This window comes from Euphorbia lathyris, chromosome 4, assembly GCF_963576675.1.
Source record: "Euphorbia lathyris chromosome 4, ddEupLath1.1, whole genome shotgun sequence".
In the NCBI taxonomy this organism is placed as follows: Eukaryota; Viridiplantae; Streptophyta; class Magnoliopsida; order Malpighiales; family Euphorbiaceae; genus Euphorbia; species Euphorbia lathyris.
In genome coordinates, this window is record NC_088913.1 from 38,834,328 (window position 1) to 38,853,400 (window position 19,073).

The 19,073-nt window shown below is 38.2% G+C and overlaps 1 long non-coding RNA gene across 1 annotated transcript; it reads left to right on the top strand.

Moving 5' to 3' along the window:
• Nucleotides 1-515: 515 nt before the first annotated feature.
• Nucleotides 516-4,793, top strand: LOC136227465 (uncharacterized). Its single transcript, XR_010688091.1, has 4 exons — nt 516-832; nt 2,532-3,326; nt 3,416-3,678; nt 4,291-4,793. It is a non-coding gene; the product is annotated as an uncharacterized lncRNA (long non-coding RNA).
• The last annotated feature ends 14,280 nt before the right edge of the window (nt 4,794-19,073 follow it).

Genomic DNA, 19,073 nt, shown 5'->3' on the forward strand with positions numbered 1-19,073 from the left:
CTTTTCTTTTGCTTTTTCAATGTTACAAATTTACTTCTAATATTTCAAGCAATATCAAATTTATCCCTAATCTAATTGAAGTAGTTTTTAATATTTTAACAGGTTTTGTCTATTTTTCTACGTAATGTAGAGTAAAATTGATCTTATTTCAAGACGGTAGGGTATATTTGTACATTAAAATCAAATATACATATTAAAATCAGATTTAGCCCTTATTCCTTTTTTATTCCTACTAAACCCTCAGTTCAGTAGCATTGGCATAATTTAATTTTAGTTTAGTAATTAATAATTATTTATTATAATTATAATTATATTTATTATAATTTATATATACTTTATAATTTACTATTATTTATATATAATTCATCGTTATCTTATTTCAACCCGACACGTCATGCATTTTCAACTCATCCTTTTTAAAAAGTGGGATCCATTGAATATGAAATGATCTTATAACCCGTAATTGATTTGGCTCCAAATCTCACATCCTCATAAACGTTCGTATTTCTCTCTTTACCATTTTCAAAAAAATTACTCTCTCTCAAGTTTTATCTCTCGAAACTCTGTTCGTTTTTCTCTCTTACTCTCACAATCAAAAATCCATTCTTCTTAATCAAACCCCTAAAAACTCAATTACTGACATATTGCGATAGGAAGAAAAGATCAAACCACAAGAAGATAATGGAGGCGGAAGACGCATAAGAAAATGACAACATATCAAAATGAAAAAAAACTGCTTTTCATAATTGATTCTTTTCCATCAAACCCTAAAAACTGCTTTCATTCATTCTAAGTCGTTTTCATAAGAAGGAAGAGGATACATTTCAAACCTGTATGTTCTTTCTTCCATACTTATAGATTCTCCCTTTTTATGCATTCCAAGCTCTCTCCCTCTCTCCATTTCATGCATAACATTTCTTCTCTCAAATTTTATGCTCCCGATCACTTCTTATTTATATAGAAGCATTTCAAACAAAGAAATAGTTAAATAACTCATTTTTTTTTTTTTTATTTTGAATTGTAGTGGATCCTAATATGGAGTTTTCATCGAACTCGGGTGGACCACCATTGATTAAAAAAACTCTGCAATGACTGTAATAGATAGACCATGTAAATGTTTGACTTGTACTTATATGTGTATTGACCTGTAGTTAATTCATAAGTTAAGGGGTAGTTGTGGTATTGATTGTTTTGCCTTTAATTTGGTTATTAAGTGATGATTTGTTTATTAGTTGATCTCTTATTTATTAGTTGATGATTTGCTTATTATCGAAATTGTAAGTGTATGTTTTGTATATTATATGGCTCTAGCCGGTGTAGAAATAGGTGAGATAGATATATATGGAGGACATAGAGTTATTAAAAGAACATGCAAGGCCAGTGCAATTGTGATGGAAGAAATATAAGAAGACAATGAAATTTATGTCATTAGGAAGTGTAATGGAAAGGACAAAATGGGATGGGTATGTTAATGCTTGAGTACAGCACGACAGATGACTATAGATTCAATGGTAGTGTATGTGTTGAAGAACTAAGGTCTTCATCAATCAATGAACAAACAGTGAAGCCTTTTTCATTACTGCCAATGATATGCATGGAATGTCCTTTAATGGCATTCCGTATGAGGGTGAGTTTGGTGATAATGCTACCATTGTTGATATAGAGACAAGAGAATTTGGTGAGAATGTGGAGAAGCTCAAGCAAATAATGCACCACCTGTAGAGGAAGAAGAATTTATTGATCCAGACAATGTAATGGAAGATGACGATGAAGATTTGGTTCAAGGTGTTGAACATGCTAAGAGAGGGATACTTATGACTTAATCAGAGATTAGAAGCATTTGGGTTGTTCCAACTTTGAACTTCCATGTAGGTGACAATTCATCAAAGCATGTAGATTTAGATGCCCTATATTTTGAATTAGATTCAGAAAATGAAGGTCGTAGTTGTAGGTATCCAGAGTTCAATACAGCAAGGGATATGGTTGATCAACATTTAGGATTGACATTCTTTTTAATGATGGGGAGGAGTTCAAGGAAGCTTGCAGGAGTCATGACATCAAAAATAAGTTTCAGCCATGGTTCCCATTGAATACCCCAATCAAGATTGAAGCTGTTTATAAAAAGGATCATTAGTGACAAAGAAAAATGTCTATAGAGAGCCTATGTTTCCACGGTTGACAGAAAGGATAAAATAATCACACAGTGCAATTGAAGAATGGTTACTTTACACACAACTACAGTAAGGTTCATACAAATTTACATATGACTCACAAGTGGTTGGGGAAAAAGTACTTGTAAAGCTTTCAAAGTGATGCAGATTGGAAGGTTCAAGCTATGGTAAATGATATAAGAATGGGCATGTCAGTAAATGTTGGGAGAGTGACAACTTATAGAGCTAAATGTCATGCTCTTAAGATTAATCACGGTGATGAGAGGAGCCCGTATAATATATACATGTAACTCACATTTGTTTAAATATCACATACTTAAATATTCTTGTAAATGACATTTTTGTGTTCTTCATATGCAGATACAGGGTTGGGAAATTATGGAGTGATGGAAGGAAAATAAATTTGTGGGCATGTATATATGCTTGAACGCTCTCAAGTCAGCATTTAAGGCCAGATGGTTGAAAGGACTCTATCGAGGACAACTCCCATCTACTGTAGGAATTGATCCAAATGATTACATATTTCTCGTAGCCTATGCAATGGTGGAGACAGAGAGTAAAGAAACTTGGACCTAATTCTTGGAACTTCTAGCATATGATCTAGGCATAGAAAATATCAATCAATGGACATTCATGTATAATAGGAAGAAGGTAATTCTGTGTCTTTGATTTTGTTCTGTTATAAATGTTGAGTTTGGATTAGCTGAGATTGAGTTGGTTGATATTAGAATTGTTGTGTAGGTTGTTTGCCGATTTTTTATTGTGTAGCTTGGTGTGTAGGTTGTTTGTTGATATGCACGTTATACTAATATGCACACTACACAGTACATGCTGCTTATGCGCACCGCTTATGCACATTCCTTATTATACAAAGACTTATTCTATGACATGCACATTATAGGGATTGATTAGGGGAAGTTGAGTTGTTAATACCGAATGTTAAGCATAGACTTTGTGTACGCCATATATAAACAATTTTCAGAAGTAAATTTAAAGGGAAGGAGTTAAAATATATTCTCTAGCATGCAGCAAGGAAACCAGACATGGCTAAACATGAGGAACGCCGAAAATGATAGAGGATAAATCACGTAAAGCCAAATAATGGTTAAGACAGAGACCAAGTGAACATTGGTCCAGAGCTTGTTTCTCTGAAAGGTGATATATGTGTATTATTTGTATGGTTTGCTATTCAGATGTGACTTGTATAAATCTAATATGTGTATTTTGTGATATGAATTTGACAGGAGTCAATGTGATACGTTGCTAAACAACCTTTGTGAATGCTTTAACAAGTACATTCTTAATACAGTAAATAGGGGAATAATCACATTGTTTGAGATGGTCAAGGTTAAGCTCATGAACAGAATAAAGATCAAATAAGGTTTCTCGAAGAGGAGAAACAGAAGATGATATCTCATAATATTAAAGAAATTAGAAGCAAACAAAGACTAGAAGACATTTTCAAGCTACATTTTCTAGGGTTCAAGCGTACAGATCAATGGTTTAGGTGAGTAGTTTGTGGTTAACTTGGATTACAATGAATGCAATTGTAGAATATGGCAATTAATTGGTAGACCATATTGTCATGCACATGATTCCATCATTGGTCAAAATGATAATCTAGAGAACTATCTAGCATAATATTGTAATTTCATTATATAGCCAACCATAACATGGGATCAATGGCCTCAAGAAAAACCACCAGTACTAACTAAGCCTCCATCTCTAGTAAGAATAAAGTGTGACAAAAAAACATAAGGCAAGGAGGAAGCAAACAGAAGAATTGGAATCAGATGCTAATAAGGGTAAACTTAGCATAAAGAGTAACATGTATATGGCATCTCAAGGCACGCCTGTATGACTTGCACATCTCAAGTCACACCTTCAAGTGCTCTATAAGTAAAATCAATATGCATTTGTAATTATGAGACTAATATGTTTATTGATTGCGTTTTAGCCAAAAAGGCCTAAAGCCACCACAAATATAACTTCTATTGCTTCAAGGCCAACTACAACACCTATTATAATATGCTAAATGATGGATGTAAGTGTTAGTATTATATTTAGTTACTTATTTTGTTTACTTTTTTGCTTTCTAAGAGGTTTTTCATCACTATAGGGTTCAAGCCAAACTAATCCAACATCCAGTCAAGCTCAAACGAATGATGGACAAACAAGTCAAGCCTCTAGTGTTGCTACCAATTCTCAAGCTAGCAATGTCACTGATAATCCACCAAGACCACCAAAAAGAAGACCCTGGAACGATCAAGCTACAAATATAACTAAGGATGCATCAATAAGTAGACCATTCACTAGAAGTTCATCTACAAATGCACCAAGGCCATGGCGTTAAGAGCATATTGGTGATTTGTGTCTTGTATGGTTTCTTTTGGTTGGGATTGATATGTTTCACTACATATCTTGGATGTGGATTTGTTTGACAAATTATGCAACTTGAGCATAATTTGTTTGTTTATTTTGGATATTATTTTTTTATATATAGATTTACCATATTTTGACATATTTTTGCTGATTTAGGTTGGCCATATTTAGAAACGTTTTGATGTGTAACTTTCGCTCTGTTAGAATGAACATATTGCAAGTTTATGTTGCAAAGTTTAGAGTTTTAGGATGCAAAAATTCTGTTTTTTTAGGTTATCCAAGTTAATGTCTCAATGTTAAGGATCAAATTTTGATATCAATGATCATCTTGTGAATTTCATTTTTTTTGTTCTTGTAATTAAATTTGCAAACTATTAATGTTTATGTTGCCAAAAACTTAATGTCTTAATACTTAAAGTTTTTCTTCTTCTAATGTTGCAAATAATGAACTACAGAGGAGAACACAAAGTCATTTCATCATCAACGATTTCATTAACTTAACACTGAAAATATACACACAGGGAACACAAATACCTACAAATTCTTATCCAATCCATTTGCACATTCTTCCTCCATTTTTTTATGTCAATCACCATCTGCCCTTTCTCTTTCCAATCTATCTTGATATTTCCATTTCCATTTCAAAATCTGCGTTTCTTTCTCGTTCAGCCCGTTTCAATCTTGCACATTATTTTTCAATCTTGTCTATCTTCCTTGATAATCCAAGGATTGGAACTTTTTCCATTTGATTCATAGGTGGATCCATCCACTCAAAGAAGTTTCATGCATTTTGTTTCTAGTTGAGAGAGGAAAAAAGTCAGAGATTTTATAGAGAAGAAAAAGAAAAAAAAAAATCAAATTACAAATATTACTTACCTCAAAATTCCTATTGTTAAAATACTTTCTTCCTAGATTTGAATCACTTACATGCAAGAGAAGAAAGGCATCTTTCTTGTGGTTTTTATGGTTCGTCATTTCTAGGTGGAACAGTTGAGGTTTTCTATATGTTTTAGTTGCAGAGATGATGAAGAGAGAGAAGGAATAATAAAAATGAAGGAGAGGGAGAAGAAATAAGAAAAAGAAAAGAGAAAAGGAGAAACGCATTACTGTTTATGGGGATGTGAGATTTGGAGGGAAATCTCTTAAGGGTAATATGGTCATTTCATGTTTGGTGGGCCCTGCTTTTCTTAATGGATGGGTTTAAAACGAGTGACATGGCAGGTTGATCATCATTGACCGGTCATTTTTTTTTTCTGATTGTACACTTTAGTGAGAAGTCACCCATAAAATGTGATATTCTACACTAAAATGTGATAAAGGGTAAACGTTAATTTACCCTAATTATTGGCTTCTAAACTTTACTTTGTAGGATTATTTTAACTTAAAATAATTTGTGGTATCAATTTAATTTATAATTTTAGTATTTTTTGTTAAATTATATATGATTAATGTTTCTTTTTTTAACACATCATTTATGTGAATTTGTCTAAGAGCACCCGTAATAGTATTTAGGCTATCCGATACTGAATTTGCCCAAGAGGTTTATTGGTCCCTTTAACTTTTAAAGTATTCTAATAGCTCCTCAAATTGTTTAAATATTGAGATAGTCTTCTCAACTTGCTTAAAATATAGTTAATTAATCGTTCGATTACAAAGAAGTAAACTGCATGTAAAAGATGTGTTGCACGTGCTTTGAAAAAGTTAAATGAATTGACATGTAAGTAACACGTTAGACTTGAACTTACACCTAGGAAAAATAAAAGGGGTTAATTAATATTTTTTCCACTGTGAAAGCCCTAAGTTTATGAATTATGTATAACATTTTTCATTTTTGGCGTGTTTTAATAGTATGGTATACTAAGAGGAAGAGTTGTTACAACTGGAGCAAAGAACACCAAAAATTATACTAAAATAATAAGAGATATTAGATTCCACGGTGAAAAAAAAATTAATTAACCCCTTTTATTTTTTCCTATGTGTCAGTCCAAGTCTGACATGTTGCTTATGTGTCAATTTGCTTAACTTTTTCAAGGCATGCTTAACACACATTTTGCATGCAGTTTACTTCTTTTAACTCAGGAATTAATTGGCTACATGTTAAGCAAGTTGAAGAAGTTATCAAGACATTTTAGCCAAGTTTAGGGGACTATCGGGACATTTTAAGCAAGTTGAAGAGACTATGAGAACATTTTAAAAGATAAGAAAGTCAATTAAACTTTTTGAACAAGTTAAAACAAAATGATGTATTAAGCTTAGTAAATATTAAATGAGCTAGTATGTTATAGTTCATAGGAGAAGAAGTCCATGGGAGGAGATGAAAGAAAAGGGTTAGAATCTCTACATTGGAGAGATTGCTCTGTCCAAATTTCTAAATTTTGAATAATTTGACCATCCAGATTATTGTTTCATATACTTATTATGTTATCTACACATTATATATAATAATATATGGTGATATGGTAATTAGTAACATTATGGGAGTAACCGAACCAAACTCAGACCCATTAATTACCATGACATTAGGCCATCCCATAAAGAAGGACCTTTCCGGAAGACAAAGATGGAAAGGGAGCTTCAGATATCAATACACACGCTCAACGCTGCTTATTGCGGAATTATAGGGTCCGAACTTATGATGTGTTGATACGTGTAGAAATGCACAAACCAAGAGGTAAATAATTATATATAAATAGCGTGGAGATCATCACCACAGGTACACAACTTCTAATTACTACATTATTACTAAATTGCTTTCAAGTTAAGTATTCACATCATTGACTTAAGCATCAGAGAGGGTTCACCGGACTTCGGCCCCTGTCTGATCGTGTTCTTTCTTCTCAGGTGACCTGAAGCAAGCAAACAGAGAGTAATTGGATATTTCGATATCAAGCGGTTCGTCCTATTCAGATATTCACAACCAAGAAGTACTAGATTCGAATAGGCCCTAAAAGCAGAAGGAAGACTGGAATGGCAACATACGTCTATTATTGAATTCACCCGACCCGAGAGTGCCCATTTTTTTGAACATCTAGTGCCAAAGTCACTGAATGGGTAACCTAAAGCGGAATATGAAATGTACTTTATTGGGTTATGGGCGGGCATTTTACCAGAGGTTTCTATTGTATCAACTACCCTTGTGTAATTCTAGTTGAAGCATATACTCGGGGGTGGTTGCAGGGCGTATGCTTTCAAAGCGAACTCCCTGTTGAAACACCTTTCCACATGATTTTGATTTGACAAAATTGTTTAAGTAAAATTAAATATATTCTAAACACACTAAGTTTAAATGCTTTGATTTATTATACTAATGTGTTTGTTCAATGTTGAGTTAAAATTGTTTATAAGACATGAAGAATAAAAAGCCCAAGGCCCATACGGAAGTTAAGGCCCAAGTCAAACAGATTAAGACAACTCGGCCCGCGTGTGCAAAACGCTGTCATTACGATCAAAACGCAACTCAGCAAGAGAAGGATCTAGAAGACCTTCATTGAACAACTTCGGAGTGAAGCCGCTGAGTTGAATCGACAAAGAGTACAAGACAGCAGCTGAGCAAGAACAACTTCCAGACAAAGTATTTCCACTTTGGGTAAAGTTCAGAAGACACAGAACGCTGTCTAATTGACCTTACCGTAAATGGAGAGACATTCTGCCGAGCTGACTAAAAGCTGCTCAACACTGACCGAGGACAGAAGATACTCAAATCTGATTGGCCGAGAGCTCTGAGCAAAACTAAGTGACAATGACAGGAAGCCGTTTCCCTCCAACGGTTATTTCGAAATTCAAAATGACCGATGTCTCAGATGTCTCTATAAATAGAGCCCTTCAGTTGCTTCATTCCACACAGAACATTATCAAGCCATTACGCTGACCAAAATTCTGCTCAAGTTCTGTGAAGAAAAGCAAAGCAAATTCTTACACCAAATTCTATATCATTTGTGTAAAAGTCTAGAGTGATTATACAATCATCTAAAGTGTCTTAGCAATTGTTGTTTAGGACAAATCTTTATCATTTCTAGAGATTAGAAAGGAGAGGCTGAGTACTCGGTTATAGTACTCAGCGAGAGATTAGGAGTGAGTAGAGGTATAGAGGAAGGTACTCTTGTTATACTCAGCTTCTAAGTTGTAAAAGGTTTGATGCTCTACCGTTAAAGAGCTCAGTAGAGAATTCAAAATCTCGGAACGTGTTCCGGGGACAGGACGTAGGCTTGGAGGCCGAACCTGGATAAATCTGCTGAGTAACATCTTTCTAACCTTAAGCTCCTTCATATATATATTGCTTGCTTAAACGAAACTGACCAAGTAAAGAGGTCACGCTGAGTTGTGTGCATTGAGTATCTGAGTTCAGGAATAGACTCAAGCGCTATCTCCTGACTCAAAGAAAGAAGCTGACTTAGTCACCAGTTGACTAAGCTAGTGTCTTATTGACTCAGCGCGTTGTGTAATCCTTTTCAAAGAAAAAGAAGTCAGCCTTAACGTACTTAAATTTTAAATAGTTCCTATCCCCCCCCTTGGAACTAACTTGTTACGTTATAAGAGACCAACAAGTGGTATCAGAGCCTAAGAGCTCACTGTTAAAGGTTTAACTACCTTGAGCTGATCCCCACTATGGCTGAAAACAACACTCGGTTTCTCCCAGGAAACCAGACAACTCAGATCTTACCTGAGGGGCTGTCCATTACTCGACCTCCCCTATTCCTCGGGTCTAACTACACCTTCTGGAAGAATAGGATGAAAAACTTTATTCAGGCAACAAACATGAGTGCATGGCTTTCAATAGTCTAAGGCCCGTTTGTTCCTGTTGAAGTTGTGGCTGGCCAAACAGTTGTCAAAGCTGAAGCCAAATGGACAGAGGATGATCTCAAGAAGCTACAAAATCACGCTTCGGCTATAAATATGCTTCACTGTGCGCTTGATGCTACAGAATATAATAAGATATCAGGTTGTGAGTCAGCGCAAGAGATCTGGAAGAAGCTGGAGGTCACCTACGAAGGAACCAACAAAGTGAAGGAGTCCAAGGTGAACCAGCAGATGAGACTGTACGAGCTGTTCGAAATGAACGATGATGAAGGAATATCTGACATGAATGCAAGGTTTACAAACATCATCAATGAGCTCAAGAGACTTGGGAAGATCTTCACTGAGGAAGAACAAGTCAAGAAGATTCTTAGGAGTCTTCCTAAAAACTGGCAAGCAATGAAGACTGCTATTGAGGAAGCTCAAGACTTAACCACCTACAAATATGATGAACTCATCGGCTCATTGCTGACCCATGAGATCTCAATGAAGAATTTCGAGGTGAAGGAAAAGTCTGAAGACAAGAAGCAAAAATCTCTTGTCATGAAAGCTGACTCCACTGATGGGAGCTCAACAGACGATGAGGAGAAGGCTATGTTCACCAGGAAGATGAAAAGGTTGTTCAAAAAGAATGACAAATACTCTAAGAAGCCTTACAGAAAGTTTGATAAGTATAAAGCTGAGTCCAGCGACAGCAAATACAAGAAGGACAACTCAAAGCCCATTACATGCTTTGAATGTCATCAAACTGGCCATATTAAGTCAAGCTGCCCCACGCTGAGGAAGGAAAGGAAGAACGGCAAAAAGGCAATGGTGGCAACATAGAGCGACAGTGATGAGTCTTCATCATTAGAAGCTGATGCCACTGAGTCAGCAAAGATCTGTTTTATGGCTGACGAACTTGCTGAGCCGTGCGTCTCTGAGCATGCTGACCCCTCCATTGCATCTGACGATGAGGAGCAATCAAATGAGGTAATATCACTTCCCCAGCTCAGAAATGAAATGGTAAATGCCCCGAGTGACCTCTACACACTTGTCAAAAAGTGTAATAAGAAAGTTAGAGCACTCAGCAGGCGTTGTGACGAGGTTGAAGAGGTCAAGCTGAGTGACCTCAGATTCATTCTTCAGGACAACTCAACTTTGCATGATAACATGGAGATCATACATAAGTCTGTCTTTGAAGTCCAATCAGATTCTAAGAAACCGAGAAAGGACGTCACAACTATCCAGAACCAACTAAAGGTTCCAAACAAAAGAAATATTCATCTGAATACTCAGTACCGAGGTACTGGTCAGCAGAGATGGAATCCTCAGTGGAATATCCAGTGTGACTTCTGTGGGAAGAAAGGACACACCACAAAGGTGTGTTGGCACGCTCAGCACTGGGGTGCTGACCAGTCAGTGAGAAATCCTAAACGGAAGGTCAGCTGTGACTTCTGTGGAAAGAATGGCCATACTGTCCAAGTATGCCGCCATAAAATTAAATATGATGCTTTACCTATTGAACCTAACAAGCAAGGACCCAAAAAGAATTGGGTACCTAAGAGTAACTAGTTACATTGCAAGTAAGCCTGAGATGTGCTGAGAAGTCAAAGATGTGGTATATTGACAGCACATGCTCAAGGCATATGACTGGTGATGAAACTCAGTTCATCGCATTTGAGCGTAAACGAGGAGGAAGCGTAAGTTTTGGAGACAACAAAAAGGGTAAGATAGTAGGGCCAGGAACCGTTGGAGGTAATCCTACTATTGAGTCAGTCTCCCTAGTCAGCGGACTCAAATATAACTTACTCAGCGTAGCTCAACTATGTGATAATGGGAGAAAAGTTATATTTGATGACACTGGATGTAAAATATACGAGAGTAAAACTAATGAGTTAATTTTAACTGCCCCTCGCATTGATAATGTCTTCATGTTGAACTTGGAGAAAAAGTTTTCAAAAACTGTATGCTTAGTTTCAAAGGAAGAAAATTTATGGCTATGGCACAGGAGACTTGGTCATGTAAGCATGGACCTCCTGGCCAAATTAGCAAGAAAGCAATTGGTTGAGGGACTGCCAGAACTTAAATTTGAAAAAGATCAACTATGCGACGCTTGCCAAGCTGGAAAACAAACCAAACAATCTTTTCATAGTAAAAATATTATCTCAACTAAGCGTCCGTTAGAGTTACTACACTTGGATCTCTTCGGTCTAGTCCAGCCGCTGAGTATGGGTGGAAGAAGATTTTCCTTGGTCATTGTAGATGACTTCTCTCGGTACACTTGGGTCATCTTGCTGAGTAGCAAGGATGAGACCTTTGAGACATTTTCAAATTTGGTTAGAAAACTTGAAAATGATAAAGACCTAAAATTGGCTCACATCCGAAGTGATAATGGTGGAGAATTCAAAAACCAACAGTTTGTTGAATTCTGTGAAGCCAGCGACATTGACCATAATTTCTCTGCTCCTAGGACGCCTCAACAAAATGGGGTTGTTGAAAGGAAGAACAGAACATTGGTTGAAATAGCCAGGACAATGCTGAGTGAGCATAGGCTTCCAAAGTACTTTTTGGGGAGAAGCTGTTAACACAGTGTGCTATATTCTTAATAGGGCTCTTGTTAGACCTATACTAAAGAAAACCCCCTATGAACTTTGGAAAGGACGAAAGCCCAACATTGGATACTTTCTTGCCTTTGGTTGTAAATGTTTTATTTTAAATACCAAAGATAGCCTAGCTAAGTTTGACTCAAAAGCTGATGAAGCTATCTTTTTAGGCTACTCAACAAACAGCAAAGCATACAGAGTTTTCAATAAACGAACTCAAGTTTTAGAAGAGTCAGTACATGTTGAGTTCGACGAAACTAACCCTGCAGGAAGATATCTGCCGCTGACAGAGGATGATCCACACTTAGTACCCGCTGATCAAGATACAGCCGCTGAGTTATTCCCCCAAGGGCTGACCCAAGGTAAAAGTGAACCTCAAATTGTTTTCACTGACCAATCTATACCTGCAGAGACTGTTGAAACACAGACAACACAAGACGTCAATCTACCAAAGGAGATAAGGATACCAAGAGGACACTCAGAGCGTGCCATTCTTGATACCGCTGAGAATACCCTGATGACAAGAAATCAACTCAGGAGATACCTCAGCAACGTAGCCTTCGTCTCAGTTCAGTAACTTAAGAACTTTGCTGATGCTGAGGAAGACGAATTCTGGATGAGCGCAATGCAAGAGGAACTTGACCAATTCAGAAGAAACAATGTATGGGAGTTAGTGCCACATCCAAGGAGTCAGAAGACCATTGGAACAAGATGGGTCTTCCGCAACAAGCTGGATAAGCAAGGAAATGTAGTCAGGAACAAGGCAAGGCTTGTAGCTCAGGGCTACAGTCAGCAAGAAGGTATTGACTACGGTGAGACCTTTGCCCCAGTGGCAAGGCTAGAGGCTATTAGGATTTTATGCGCTTATACAAGTTATATGAACTTTAAACTGTTTCAAATGGATGTTAAAAGTGCATTCCTTAATGGAGTTATAAACGAGGAAGTTTATGTTAATCAACCTCCAGGGTTTGAGGATCCTAAGTTCCCAAACCACGTTTATAAACTCAAAAAGGCTCTGTACGGCCTCAAACAAGCACCACGTGCTTGGTATGAGAGGCTGACCAGTTTCCTGCTGACTAGAAACTATGTCAGAGGCAAAGTTGATACAACCGTATTCATTAAGAGAAAGGGTAAAGTTACCCTGCTGGCTCAAATATATGTTGATGATATTATTTTCGGTGCTACTAATGAGTCAATGTGCAAGGAATTTAGCAAGCAAATACAGACTGAGTTTGAAATGTCGATGATGGGAGAACTCAACTTCTTCCTTGGACTTCAAATCAAACAAGGGAAAAATGGCATCTTCATCAGTCAAGCTAAATATGCCAAGGAGATATTGAAGAAATATGATCTTGAAAATTGCAAGCCAATATCCACTCCTATGGGCACTGACACTGTCCTCTATGCTGACGAGAATGGTAAGTCGGTAGACAGCAAATTGTATCGAGGTATGATAGGTGTTAGACGAGGTGCCGCGGCCTAATCGTGGAATCAAGCTGCTCGGCAGGACCGGAGCTCGGAGATATGGAAGAGTCGCCACCCACGAATGGGAAAATGAACACCGATCCCTTGCGGGAGACCGGTGTGGGTTCGGGAAACTTAGGTACGAGCCGAGAAGGCTAGCTCCTTTCCGGAGAAAGGCTACTAGGCACCCCGATATCGCCCGGTTATGAACCACCGGCCTCCTACTCAGCATGTTAGGCGATAACGGACTAATCGTATACTTCTTTAAGTTTAAAATTCATTTAAAACCCTTTTCTTTCTCTTTTTAGAAACCATTTTGAGCATATGATATTGAAAAGCCACCTCAGTAAAGAATCACACATTTATGTTTATACATACACAGAGAGGGAAGAAAGAAATGATTTATTTACAACCGTATTTAAATGTTATGTTGTGTGTCTATTCTACACTAACTTATTTCCCCAAAACGAGTTTTATTTACATGGTTCACACCTTAATCGCCGTTGGAACGATTTAGGAGCGTTTTAAAACCTCGTTTGATGAAGCTTACCCGAATCGCCGTTGGAACGACTCGAGTATTTGAAAACGTTTGAGACAAAGAACCTTTTAATAAGAAAACGTGGTTAAACATACAAGTCAATTTCATTTTGTACAAATCCTTTAAGAAAATGATTCAAAAATCCATTATTCACAAAGAAAACGATTTTAATTACAATGATCATTTAATCCGCCTTTGGAACGGATTAAGGTTTTAAAACGTGGTGTTTTGAAGACGATTTGGAATATTAACAAGAATGACTCTATTTATTTACATTAGAAAAAAAACTCATTAGTTTAAATAATTCAATTGAAAACTCTCTTTTTGTGATTTATTTTCCCCATTTATTTAATGGACTCTTTACTAATTATAATTACCATAATAGACCCATTTAAACCACCATCCATGCTCAAACAAAGTCCACTTGAAACATGGACCCATGATTAAGCCCAAAAGAATAAAGAAAGCAATTCTAACATATATATATATTTAAATCAAAAATAGAATATGAAAATAAAAGTTAATACAAAAGGAACTATATGTATATAAAAATAATAGGTACAATATATCTATGCTTTGAAAATGTGAAAATAGTAAGTAAATTCTATAACTAAGAAAATAACATTTACCCAAAAATAATTTCATTCAATAATCAAGATAACCCAAATATCCCAAAACTATATATATATATACATAACTAATATAGTTTTAAATATAAAAAATGACACATACTAATATTTATCCATTATTTCTCAAAATATCAAGTAACTAATATTCAAAACATAGCCTAAATCAATAAAAAGGAAATACATATATATATACTTATCATATTGTAAAATAGAATAAAAATGATATACAAATATTCTAAAATAAATATATATGCTAAAGTTCTAAAATAATTTAAAAAACATATATTACGTAGTTATACATATATATACTAAGGATCAAAAGCTTAAAAGTTAAGAAAAAGGGACTGAAATGGCATTTTTTACATTTTGGCAGATTTACCGACGGAGAATCCGTTGGTAAACAGCATTTAGTGACAGAATTGGTAAATTACAGCAGCACTCCTAAATGTTTCCAGATTTATTCAACAACTTTAAATTAAATCTAATTCAATCGTTTTGGATTTCCGAACTACCAAAAATGGATCATAGTCAAAAACGGAAGTTCCTAAAACGACGTTTTTATTTTAAAACATTATTTGGAAATTTCTTTTAAATTAAAATGTTATAATTACAACGTTTTTGATACCCGAACTACCTTTTTATCGGATTACGGTTCGTATTGGGATATCAAAACGAGGTTTTTTATTTTAAAACAAAACCGAATTTTATTCAACACGAAACGAAAATTAAATAAATACGCTAATTAAATCAAATGTGACAAAATAAATAAATGACTAAATGAATAAAAACTATAGTATAAAAAAATAAATAGGAGAAGAGAATAAATTAAATAAAATAAAGAGTCTAGTCCTCGGATAATACCTTGAATTCGGTATCTGACAGTCGAAGCCGATTGATTCCACGAACCGCGAGCTTCCGTTTTTTTATGAAAAAATTACTAAAAATTGAACTTAGGGAATTTGGAGATTTTCAATTTTTAGGAAAAAAAAATGTTTTCTCCTAAAAAAATCAACTTCTTCTCTCTAGAAAAAATATTCTAGTGTGAGAAGCTCTCCCTTCCTTTTTTCTTTTTTTTCCTCTTTTTTGCATGGGGATCCGTGCCTTTTTTATAGGCAAACAGGTCCCCGGACCAATGGGCGACGCCCAAAAGAAATTGGGCGTCGCCCATTGGGGTTGGGCGGCCGCCCAAACTAGTGTTGGGCTGCCGCCCAACCTTGGGCGACCGCCCAACATTTGTTGGGCGATCGCCCAACAATCGTTGGGCGATCGCCCAACGGCGTTGGGCAAGCGCCCAACCTCCGTTGGGCGTTCGCCCGACGTGGTTGGGTGCCCGCCCGACGACCCTCGGGGCGTGCCTCGAGCCATCGGGCGTGCGCACCCCGCGGCCGCCGAGCGCGCGTCCCGCGCTGCCGGACGCTCACACGTCGCGGCCGCCGAACGCGCGCTTCGCGCTACCGGGAACGTGCGCTCAGCGGCCCACGAGAGCGCGCCCCGTGCCACCGGACCCGGGCATTGCTCGGACGTCGAGAGCGTGCCACTTGCGGCTCGTCCGACGGACGCCGAGCGCACGTCCCACGCCACCGAGCGGGCGTTCGACCATTGTCGTCCGCGTGCCGGATGCCGCTAAGCATCCGCGCCGTGCCGCTAATTTTCCTTCGCTTATTATTCTTTATATATTTTTTATTTTTCAAAACTTCCGGAATCAATCACTTCAACCGTTTTGTTTTCAGGTTTTCGTCACAGGTCCTCCGACTCAGTGTCTACAGTTGCCCCTACTTTTCTATTTTGACAGTGATGTGTGTGTTTCGAAAACTTTTTTTTGCTAACGTAACACATGCAATGTAAAACATATAAAAGTAAAAGACACGTAAAGAGTAGGAGGGAGCATACCTGACCTTCGCGCTGCGCGCTCTGGTGTCGTTCTCTGATTCCTTCCATCCTCGCCTCTGAATCGGCCGTCGGTGGATGTTTTTCTCTCGGAATCTAGCGTACGTTGACTATGGGTAAGAATGGCTCGAAAGCAACCTCGGTCGTGGACCGTAGGTAAGATGGCTAAAAAGCTACCTCGGTCGTGAACCGTAGGTAAGATGGCTAAAAAGCTACCTCGGTCGTGAACCGTAGGTAAGATGGCTAAAAAGCTACCTCAGTCGTGAACCGTAGGTAAGATGGCTAAAAAGCTACCTCGGTCGTGAACCGTAGGTAAGATGGCTAAAAAGCTACCTCGTTCGTGAACCGTAGGTAAGATGGCTAAAAAGCTACCTCGGTCGTGAACCGTAGGTAAGATGGCTAAAGAGCAGAAAAGTTCTTTCTAACGATTCTGGATTCTTCTAAAACACCATTGTCTGGAGCTAGTGTCTCGGAGGTTTAATGGGAACGTGTTTTGGTCTGGAATGATATCGACTAACGATTGTTTTTCTGTTGACTGTCGTCCGTACTTTGACTGGTGTCACTGTTCTGTAAAAATTGGCTGTTGTCTGGAGTTCATATCTTGACAGTATTGGTTGCTGTCTGAGAGAAATGCAGGCTGAAACGGACTGCAAATCGGAGGTCTGTGCACCTAGTAATTAATTATTTACTTTTTACCTTTATGTCACATCGTACTTTTTCACTATTTACGGGAATGCCATCCCCTCTTCCTATATAAGGTGGTGGGGTTTCATTTCAACCCCACACCTTCTCTCTCCTCTTTCTCTCACTAGACTTCAATTTGGATTATTCTCGAGATGGATTTAGATGAATGGGATGGCACTAGAGGCATGGACGAGGTTTACGTAAACCTGGATAGAGTGGATACCTTTCACGACCCTACGACGCATTTGAGCAGGACACGCTGCAACGAGGTAAGTAATTTCTCACTTTTATTCGATTCGAACTCTAGGCTTTAGCATTCCTATACGAACATGATTTGCATGCTAACCCTTAGACTGCCTTAGAGGACTTTAGCTAGAAAACGTGAATTCCTTTATTTACAAGTAACACCTGTTTATTTTTGTAAGAATGCGCGCTATATGCATGTGAATAGTGACACTACGAATTTATGCATGCTAACAGTAAAAACGACGTGAATAGTGAAGACGTGAATAGTGCACGTGAATAGTGAAAGCGTGAATAGTGCAAATGAATAGTAAAAAACGTGAATAGTAAACACTTAGCTAATGCACGTGAATAGTGCGCGTGAATAGTGAAAACGTGAATAGTGCACGTGAATAGTAAAAACTTAGCTAATGCATGTGAATAGTAAAAACGTGAATAGTGTACGTGAATAGTAAAAACGTGAATAGTGCACGTGAATAGTGAAACGTGAATAGTAAAAACTTAGCTAATGCACGTGAATAGTAAAGCCTAATCTATGCTCCTCGTCACCGCAGACGAGGATGGATCAAAGAATTGACTAAACCTTACGTGAATGACCCTACATGAGAGATTTTTACAGAAAATTAGTCCTAACTGACCGGATGTCTCTAGGTTAGAAAATGAAAGAATACCTAGTCTTAACGCGTTCTTATCAATTGCATGCTTTAGGAGCTGTATTTAAATTTTCTTATCTTGTTCCTTTTTAGTTCATTGAGATTTCGGGGACCACCGCCGAGGTTCACTCGTGATATAATAGGCTAGGCGCCGCGGCGAGAGCCCGCGTGCGTGAGTTGGGCTTCGAGCCCTTTATTGCAGCGCTGCCCCGCACCAACGGGGTATGCGATCTTTTTGGCCTACGGGCCTTGTGTGAGCGGTGGGTTGATTCGACCCACACCTTCCACCTTTCCTTTGGGGAGATGACTATCTCGCCTCGAGATTTTTCGCTATTGACCGGATTGCGAGGGAGCAACACTCCCGTCCCTTTCCATTTTGGTATGGTGCGACCGCGGGTCGACCCTACTAGGCTTGCTGCCTTGATTGGACCGGGAGTTCGTCTATGCGCCAAGTCTACTCCGGCGAAGTTTGTTTCCACCGCGAGCCTCTTGAGTAGACGAGATTTTTGCGAGACTGACGATACCGACTTGGCGGTTCGTAGCTTCTTGGTATATGCTCTGAGTGAGACGATTTTTCGCACGAAGGGCGGGAAGGTACATGCGGGCCTCATTCAGGCGCTCAACGATTTGGATGCAGCGGCTTCCTACGATTGGGCGGGGGCAGGTTTAGCCTTTCTTTACAAGTTTTTGGATCTGACTTGCCGGAAGCGCAAGGACTTCGGTGGTTATACCTTTGCTCTGCTGGTACGTGACGCCTTCTTGACTTATTCGTCTTATCTTCTTCGCATTTTTCACACTCCTAGTCCTCGTTTTTACCGCAGGTGTGGGCGTATGAGAGACACATCCTTCCCAGCTGTTAGACGAGGTGCCGCGGCCTAATCTCCCGGGCGGACCGGGGGGTGGACAACCTCATGGCGACATAAGCGGTGATTGGCGCCGAAAGCAACCAATCGCGGAATCAAGCTGCTCGGCAGGACCGGAGCTCGGAGATATGGAAGAGTCGCCACCCACGAATGGGAAAATGAACACCGATCCTTTGCGGG